Below are 9,939 nucleotides of genomic sequence, written 5' to 3'. Positions count from 1 at the left end.
ATTCCTGATGAAGGGCTTTTGCCCGCAACATCGATTTCGCTGCTCGTTGGATGCTGCCTGAATTGCTGTGCTCTTCCAGCACCACTGATCCAGAATCTGGTTTCCAGCATCTGCAGTTATTGTTTTTACCCCTATGTTCTCACCATTCCCACAATTCCATCACTCCAAACAAGTCATGCTATCTCTTAGGAAAAAACAAAGAAAAAGCTGCTGACCAATATAGGATAAAACAAAAAAAACTTCTACTTTGCCTTTCAAACCTCCAAAAGTGATCAAGCAAATCCTAGGAAAGCAATGTGCCTTGTTGATGCAATCCCTGATATCCCATTAGCTTTCTAAATAAAATGAAAACAATTAGACAGTCCAGGATTTTTATTTATACGAATACAATCACCGTAGCAACATTTTTCAATATTACTAAGTGTCTGATTTTGTGAATTAAGGTGCAATCTAAGACTGTAAGAAAAAGACAAGTTTAATAGCCACATAATAATTTTGACAATATCAGTGGGATGCGGCAACATGTAAAATTACTTGTTCTTTCCATTTTTGATGTGATTTTATTAATTTGTTGCTTTCAACCAAGCTGATGTTGTCTAAAACATTGTGGACATAAGAATTTCATTGAAATACATGAAGTATTTGTCCGTTCATACCACTAACATGAATTTCCAAGCTTGAATCTCAGTGACATTGCATGATGCACACATAGCTTGTGTTTTGTTACATCTCAGCATCCTGAGTCCTTGCTTATTAATATAGAAAGAATTGAACAGATTTTTCATTTTTCATTTTGTAATTCAATACCTAAGAAATCATTTATATGATCAGCCGAGAGTATCCTCAAGAGTCTGCAAACACACTGAATGTAATTTTTACCATGTCAACTGGAAGAGACAAAGATGCTTAGAGATTTAATTACACGAGTCATGACCTTGTTTTATCTGATTTGATACAAAATTCTTGAGAGATTATTGGATTGGAACGTAAATTTGAAAAATGATAATATTAAATGGGACTCTGAAATGACAGTAAGATCTGCAGCATTATAGCTTTTGCTGTAGCAGCAATTCACAGCAAGCTTTTGCCTGCTGGTGGATGATAGCACTAGTAGAAAGAAATGCAATTAATTTTGTATATGCACAATAATGAAGCAGACTGCTGATTCAATGGAATGCTGCTGAATAACAGAAACACCCAAAGGTACCAATTAAATCCACTATACTTTATTACTGTTTCCTGGAATACCCAGATCACAGACTTAAGATCCCTTGTGCAGTTTTACATATGTGTTTTCTGCTGTAATTTATTGTATGATTCCTCCATTCTTCTCACGTAAATCATGTATATGTCTAATTAATAATAATCCAGGTTATTGCACAAATAAAATATAAAGAATCAACCATTCTTACCTAGTACCACTAATTATTTTGCGGGGAAATTTACTTATGCACTATAATAAAATGCAATTAGACTTTAATGTAGTTACGAGTTGAAACATATAGATTTTGTCATCAAGATAGATCTTAAAAATTAATGAGAACAATGAATTAAGGCAGACCTTTTGTTACTCTTTTCATATTTTATTTTCAAATTCAATAGAATCTGCAGAACAGAAATAGGTCATTTGGCCTACTCCAGTCTGACAAACTTCTTTTCATTGTCATGATCTCATGCCATCCCCTCCCAACTCATCTATAGCTTTATCCCTCCTGTATGCATCAATGTTTTCCTTAAATATCCCAATGCTATCTCTTTCAATCACTCCGTGTAGCAGCAAGTTCCACCATTTAACACTTCCAGAATAATAAATTTCTCCTAAAATCTTTATTAGTTCTATTAGTGGCTATTTTATATTTATATTTATTCAGAACTCACCCACTACTTCACACTTACCACCCTATTTGTTGCTTTCAAGTTCCCTAAACACTGAAACAGATGTGGAAGCAGGTTGGGAAGATTGACTTAGGGTGGCATTATAAGGGAATTGAATTGATGTTCATAGATCTCATTATATATTGGTGTGGTGTCACATTTTGTTTTATCATTTCATTTGAAATGCCTTGCAGTATTTTATTACATTAATGATGCTGTATAGATATAAGTTGTCCTAAAAATCACACTATTTCTCCAATCTTGGCATCTCAGCTTTGTGCATTCTGGATTAATTAATATATTATTGGATACAATTGTTCCCCACTACTTCACTATGGTGTCATCAGTATTCACAAATTCACAAATTAAATAAATGTTTTCAAAACAAATTCAAGGGAAGTAAAAGAAACACAATAAAAATTGTAATTAAGATTTATCATTTTGATATTATCTACCTGTTATCATGTCTGATTAAATAAATATGGTGTACCTGGGTGTGGTTTTGAGTCAGACAAGAATCATTATAGATTCAATCTCTTTTCTGTAGTCAGGCTCAACCGGGGTAAATGGCAGGAATGTTGCACCAGTGGACTACAAGAGAAAATCCTCATCAGGAGCACAGATTCCAACAAGGAGTTTACAAGCATTTGTATATTTTATGTAATCCTGGTTCTGAAAGTTTGCTTACCACTGGACTAACTGAAGTCTCCGGATTAGAGTGGTGCTGGAAAAGCTCAGCAGTTCAGGCAGCATCCGAGAAGCAGGAAAATCGACGTTTTGGGCAAAAGCCCTTCATCAGGACTGTTTTTACCTAACTGAAGTCTCCGTTAATGAGTCAGAAACAAAAACAAATCTATTTCCCTCACTCTGTAGTCTGTTGATATTCTCTTGTGAGAGAACCTAGAATCATTCAACCTTGCATTACAGAAGGAAGCCATTAAGTCTGTCATACCTTTGCTGGCTTGTTGAAAGAGCTATCCAATTAATTCCACTCAATTGCTCCTTCACATACCCTTATTGTTTTCTATCCTTCAAATAGGCATATATTGGATATAGCGCTCCAGCTGAAGCCTAATCAGTGATTATTAAAGGTTAGCATAACTTTTGTGCTTTTGTACTGTGTCTCTACAATGGCAAAGATCCTTATGAAATTTGAACAGCCTGTCCTCTCAAGTTCAAAGAATTTGCTGCACAAATGTACAGGTTTCTCACTTCCCACATCCTCCTCATAATGGAAACATTTTCTTTATATTGTTTCCTCCCTTTCTTCCTGCCAAATTACATCTTTTTAAAAATTACAACTATTTCTAAATGGACATTCCTGCAACACCAATTCTTCCTTGAATTTGGAAACTAATTCTTACTATATTAACAAGGAGATTACTCACCAACAGATTAGCCCTGTTATTTTGTAAGACTTTAGGAGATTTGCTTTTCCCATACAGGAAGGTCATTCTTCGAGACAGTGAAAATTGATGTATGTCAGCCAATAATTTTTATTTTCTGAGATTTTCTTATTTCTAAGTTGCCATCTTTAGACTTGCTATAATATTACCATTAAAATATTAACAATAAATAACCATTTTGTCAAATATTTTCAACTTTCACTCACCCTGACAGTTTGCAAAGTAAAAGGATGACAATATTTACATTTGAGAGGACAGTGCTGACTGTTGGCATGCAGACTCTAATTATTAGAGGCATTGCAATGGAGAATCCACTGATTAATGATGGCTGACAGGTAACTGCCAAGTTGTTTACATTTTAAACAAGCCAGATTGATTCAGATTGGTCCAACAATATCTAGCATTAGATGTGATTCCCATGATTGGAAACATTTGCTAAGTAATCCTGAGTGTGCAAAGGATTACACTGACAAAGAATTTAAGGTTGTCAGTATGTCATGGTATGACATATCTGCATGTACTGGATGCTACATGGCTTAATGCTCAGGGCTTGTTCTTTGCAGATAGAAAGAACTTGTCCACACATGCTGCCTGTTTCAATGTTGCAAGATAAGTGAGAGCTTCAGCACAATGCCCTGATAGATCAGAGTCAACATGCCTTGTTTAAAACATAAGCAAAGTTTGACAATTATCTGTCAATTATCATTAACTAATGCATTCTCCATGGTAACATCTCTGCCAATTAGATTACCTGTTGCCAACACCCAACATTCTGTACTTGTACAATATATACATTGTTTCATCTTTTGTTTGCTGTTTCTTGTGAATTATCCTGATCAGTGCAATGATTTTTTTTATCATCGGTACTCAAGTCGTTGCTGTCAAACAATCATCAAAATATTATCAATGCTGGCTTTGAAATTGATTTAAAACTGCTATTTGTCCTGTGGTACAGGCAATTATCTTGTTACAAAATCTACTACTATTGCATTCTATAAATTACTTTTCTTGCCATTCAGCAACTCTCAAAAGGATTTGAATATCTTCTTGATATGTCACATATATCAGTCACCTTTGCTATAAAGTAACACTTTGGGGAAAATCTTACAGCAGTCTGAGCAATGTGGGCTATGGTGAAATGTGTAGCAAATCAGATATCAAGTCCTGTGAAGCAAACTTCCACATTGAGGTCACCTTGCTCCATCTGTTATGCTCTTCACAAGTGGCACAGTGAAACTCTCGCCAGGTAGTGGCAAATAACCAATTGATGGTAATTATTGATAATCAAATGTCTTGTTAACACTGCAACTCGCCACATTAGTATTCAGTCTCCCATCTTACCAAACTTATCAAACAAGCTCAATGTTGAGAAAACCCAACAAGGAAGCCAGAGCTAGCGCTTGGTGGATTCAACTCACCACTTGCTCTGAATGGCCATTACATTGGATAGCAAGCACAGGTACACTCCATGGGCACCAGCCACACACACTCTACATCTACGGACATTGGCATTCAACATCTGCCAGCCTCCAAGAACACTAAGGGGACATCTCTGATTGACTTACATTATCCTTCAATGCTATACCTTGGACTGCATTACTAACTGTCATTGTAATGCTGCTGCACTCACTGTGCACTCAGGGGCATGCACCCAGCACACAGATTGTACCAGACTGTACCTCTAACTGCTCATTCACTTCTCCTGGAATGTGAGATGAAAATGATGGTGCAGCTGTTGCTTTAGTTGCAGGTTGAGAAATGTCCTGAGAAAGTGAGTAGGCAGCACACCGTGTATGCAGGATTCTTGCTTTCAGGAGTTGGATTGGGTGACAGTAAGTGAAGGAAGGTGTTGCAGGCAATAGAGAAGAGAAAGAGCATGAGGCTTGATTTAAGCTGAGTACAATAGCACAGATAGAGTAAGTGTGGAAGAAGATTTTGGCACCTTCCCTGGTAAAGTGGTGAAGGACATTGGCCTTCCTACCTTGCTGGGCAATCCTCCAGATAGCTGAGACAGGTGGCAGCCTTGGACCAGGCTGGTATGGTTAGTTGTCTTAACCTCTGTTGCTTGTCCTGGGAGGAAGAGAACGTCCCATGTTGGTACCATTGCATCCACCAGGACCTCCAAGTTCATGCCTGCAAATGGAACAGCAAAGTCTCCCTGCCTACCATGTCCAATGCAAATGTCAGGAACCATACAAGGCAGCACTGAACTGACTGGGCTTATCCGTGTGCACCATAGGCTTTTAGAGACACTGTAGGTGCATGGGATGTCAATATTTTGTAGATATCTACTGTTCTGGAAATTCCAGCTGGTAAGGTGGGGCAGAAATCAGACATGAGAGATACCGTTGGGGGTTGGGATGATTGTCAATTAATGAGGAAATATTGGTAAAATAGGATAAAAATATCCGTTAGGCCTTGCAGTGAGAAATCCTCCAAAAAAACCCGATGCAATTCAGCCTTAGTCAAATAAAATACAAGTATCATCTCTTTGACCTCGTTGCAGTAATTGAGAACACGGAGAAGTACATTCTATTGTTGGACTAATTTACCAAATCTAGCAAAGCATAAAAACTGAAAGTTTGTACTCTAGTTGTGACATCTGAGTATATTTCTGATATATTCATATTTTTTCTTTGGTTCCCTCTGTTTTCACATTAGTAACATGAGCAATTCCATGTCTGTAATGTCAGTTTGGTGTAAATGAATATTTTAGGGTTGACTGCTGTAAAACCAATCCAAGGTAATACTGTGCAAATAGCACCTTGTTCAGTAATATTGGAAAAAGCATAACGTATGTTTTGTAGCAGCAAACCAAAATCATAGTATTCTTTTCGCTATCAAATGTTTTTATAGTTTTCTTTCCAAATCAAATGGATATTATTTTATTGAAAAGTCAAAACTTGCCCAAGGTAGAGAAAACAACTTGCAAAAAATAATTCACTTTCCCAAATATCTCACTTAATCTTCGGTGATAATTGCAGGTTGCATTAACTTTTCAATTCCATGAAAATCTTTGTAACATGCGGTAGTTGTCCTGATGAGGGACCAGCGCTCCGAAAGCTAGTGCTTCCAAATTAACCTGTTGGACTATAACCTGGCATTGTGTGATTGTTAACTTTGTACACCCCAGTCCAACACCGGCATCTCCAAATCACATCCAGTATGGGACAGCCAATATGTGTACATTATTTAGATCAATAGGCTGCTAAATTCATTAAGTTATCATGCAACAAAACAAAGGACATGAGAGACACAAATAGTATTTTGCTGAGCAAAAATATTTCAAAAAATAAATTACAATGCCAGGAGACTGCAATGTGTTGGTTTTCTTATTGTCTTATAGCATTGGACTGTACTTTCACAAGTTATTGTGTTTGTTGAATTATCAAATTAGCTTTTTGCTTGCACTTGTTCCTTCCTTTAGGTTTTTGCGCTGCTTTTTAAGCATGTTGTATCTGTGTTTTGTTTTGTTAATCAGGTTCATGCCTTTCATCTATGCATGAATGTCAACTGCAATTTAATGTGACAGTACAACACCTCTAAACATAAGATTTCTTGGTTTGCCGCTTTATTTGCTGGTTCTAGAGGAAGCAGCAGAGGCTCTCAAGCAACATGATCTTTGTTCATGATCTACACCTGCCCTCACCCAATTATCTGTGTGTAGAGACCAAGGATCAGTTCCCTTAGCTTGTTAGAAATGATTTATCTTATGAGGCTATGGATCACGAAACAGTGACAGCAATATGCAGTCTTCTACAATCAGAGCTTCAAACTAATCCCAGTACGGGAACAACACTGTCAGTGACTGTTGAGGTGAAGACAACTGTGAATTTTTATTCTACTGTTTCCTTTCTAAATAACAATAGAAGATAGCTGTCAAAATCTCACAACCAGGAGTGCCAGCGGCATCAAGCAGCTGCAGCACATTTTTTTTTGCCAGAACAAACTGCAACCCTAATTTCTCCATGGAAACCAGCTAGCAGTGAAAAAAAGCTCGGCATTTCTGTTTTCTGTATAGGTTTCCCTAAAGTGTTATTGATGGCGTATGTGTATCTATAAATGTCCCAACTCTTGATTCTACTCTTTCATATAGCTGGTCTGTGACCACAGAGAGGAAAAAGAAATGAACTTCTATTACAAGACCTTCACAATCAATGAATTACTTTTGAAGTGTGCTCCCTGTTGTTCAGTAGGAAAGCACATCAGCCAATTTGTACTCAGCAGTATCCCAGCAGTGCTGAGTTGATCCATTTTGGTTTTGTTCATTGATAAATAAATGTCATCCAAGAGACAATGAAAGTTCCTCTGTTTGACTTTAAATAACACTATAGGACCTATTACATTGAAGTGTAGAGGCAGGTGAGGTTATGGCTATTAGGAGAAGTTTTTACCTGCTCGTTGCATATTTCCTAGGTGAAAAACATAAGAAAATAAGAGATAGGACCAAGAGACAGTCATATGGCACCTAGTACCTGCTTTATCAATGAAAACAACTTGGCTGATCTGAACTTCATCCTGAATCCTTGGCTATTCCCCATAATTCTTGACTCACCTACAGTTCAAGAATCTGTGTATCAAATTTGAGTATGTTCAATGATTCCGCCACTACAGCTCTCTGGACTAGGAATTCATGACCGTCTTGAGAAGAAATTCCTGTGCATTTCCATCTTAATTGGACAGTCAGTAATGTAAAATTGGGTTGGTGGGGATCGGATGTCACAACTCAAATTCTCTATTGATGCTCAAATGCCACCTAATGCAATTGTCATACATGCCTGTAAACACATATCTTAAATAGGCTTAAGGATACATAAATAAGCAAACTAGAGTCCAGCACTATTTGTAGGACAGGCACAAAGCCACCAGACTGTGTACCATCTGTGATGCACTCATTACTCCAAACAATGAGTGATCTAGATACCAGTCTTCAAATGAATTGCTGAAATTTGATAAATAAATCAAGAAGCTTTCAATTTCTGTCAACATTACACCTTTCTTGAACTATTTGAAAACTGGCCCCTGCACACACAACAGTGGAGCACAGGGCAAACCGAAATGGTAGTTAAGACCCCAAGGTGATATCTTGGAGTCAAGTCTAAAGCAGTAATAACTACAATGAAGCATTTGACTGAGTTATTACAAGTGCGCTCCTCCTGTACCATACTGGCCCCACTTCAACAATACATCCCCCTCTCTTTCATAGGTCTCGTTCAACCTCTCTCTTAATTCTTTTGTGGAAATTGCAACAATTTTCAAACATGAAAAAGGGAAAATGCTGGGAACAAGCTTGGGAGTGCTGTTGACGGACTCTGAGTAGTTCAGCACAGAGTCACCCAATGATTCAGTGATAAGAATGATATTACAGAATCATGCATGTGAATACCCACTACACTGATGACATCTATCACATTTTATGACCATTAATTCAAATTAATGCTTTGAAATTACTTGTGGGCCCAGGAACACTGGATATATCTTTTTTTTTCCAAACAAGAACAACCACATTATCGACAAACTCTCTTCATAGAGGTTAGCAGAACTTAAAATAAAGGTCCTAACTGTGCCAGCTCATGGTCTTGCTCCAGGATACTTTTACAAAGATCTCAGTATGATTGTGATCTGCTGTATAGAGTATGACTTTATCAAATAGAGAGATATTGCCACAAAGTATTACTCAGCCAAAGATAGCTGCATAAGGTGACAATGTTTGAAATCTAAAGAAATACATGATGAATTGTGCTTGCAGCCAGAAAGATATCAATGACAGCAATCTGCTTATTTTAAGCAACCCACAAGTATTTAATCTCAAACAAGATAAAACCCTATACTATTCCCAATTTTGTTTTAGGCAACCTCATCCTAAATATATTAACCAGTCATTTATTAGAATCACAAAATGGAACAGCAGAGGAACTGCTGATCAGCTCATTGTCCCTGTGCTGACAACCACTAGTTTTAACAGATGCAAACTACTGTAACGCCAACTGACCTTCTTTGTCAATTCCAGACATGTAATCCTATCACACAAAGCTCAAGAACACAAAATCACAAAATCTATCTTAACCAGAAGAATCAACAATCGTCTCACAATTTTTAAATTGCAAGGTTTCAGGATCAAATATTAGTCCTGTTGGTGACTGGGACATTGCACTGACTGGGCATAGTGTCCTAATCTAAGTACCACAAAAAGCCAGAGCAAACTAAAATTATTGCTTATTCTGCTGTTCAAATGGTGTGACTTCAGGAGTCATCATGGAATCATACAGGACAGAGGAGTTTTCCAATTAATCCTGATTCTTCCGCTATTGCCCGATCTTCTCCTATTGCCTGATCACTTTTCTCTTTCTAGGCTCTTTTGAAAGTTATTACTGACCCTGCTTCCAATACCACTAAGAACATTAACTATCTTTAAATGGGCTACTGATCTTCAAGTTAAATTTCAAGCTTTCGAAAATGGCAAGTAATGGCAAGAATTTTGTTTAAATGTGCGACGCTTTAAGAGATGAAAAACTTACAAAAGATTTCTAAGCTTTGGGTAAATTGTTCCTGATGCCAATATAGTGGTCACCCTTCACACATTTATTTTATAGCATCCTGACAATGCACCCAATCAACCAAATCATTTTTTTTCAAGTTCTCTTGCTGATTTTTAGGT

General features: G+C 37.2%; 1 protein-coding gene across 1 annotated transcript in view; it reads left to right on the top strand.

Moving 5' to 3' along the window:
• The window catches only part of LOC122561217 (GDNF family receptor alpha-1-like), a 203,574-nt gene that overhangs the window by 159,974 nt on the left and 33,661 nt on the right, over positions 1–9,939 (top strand). The gene's annotated exons all lie outside the window — the stretch shown is intronic.

This window comes from Chiloscyllium plagiosum, chromosome 22, assembly GCF_004010195.1.
Source record: "Chiloscyllium plagiosum isolate BGI_BamShark_2017 chromosome 22, ASM401019v2, whole genome shotgun sequence".
In the NCBI taxonomy this organism is placed as follows: Eukaryota; Metazoa; Chordata; class Chondrichthyes; order Orectolobiformes; family Hemiscylliidae; genus Chiloscyllium; species Chiloscyllium plagiosum.
The sequence above is the reverse complement of the archived record's forward strand: the minus strand, read 5'-3'. Positions and strand labels throughout refer to the sequence as shown.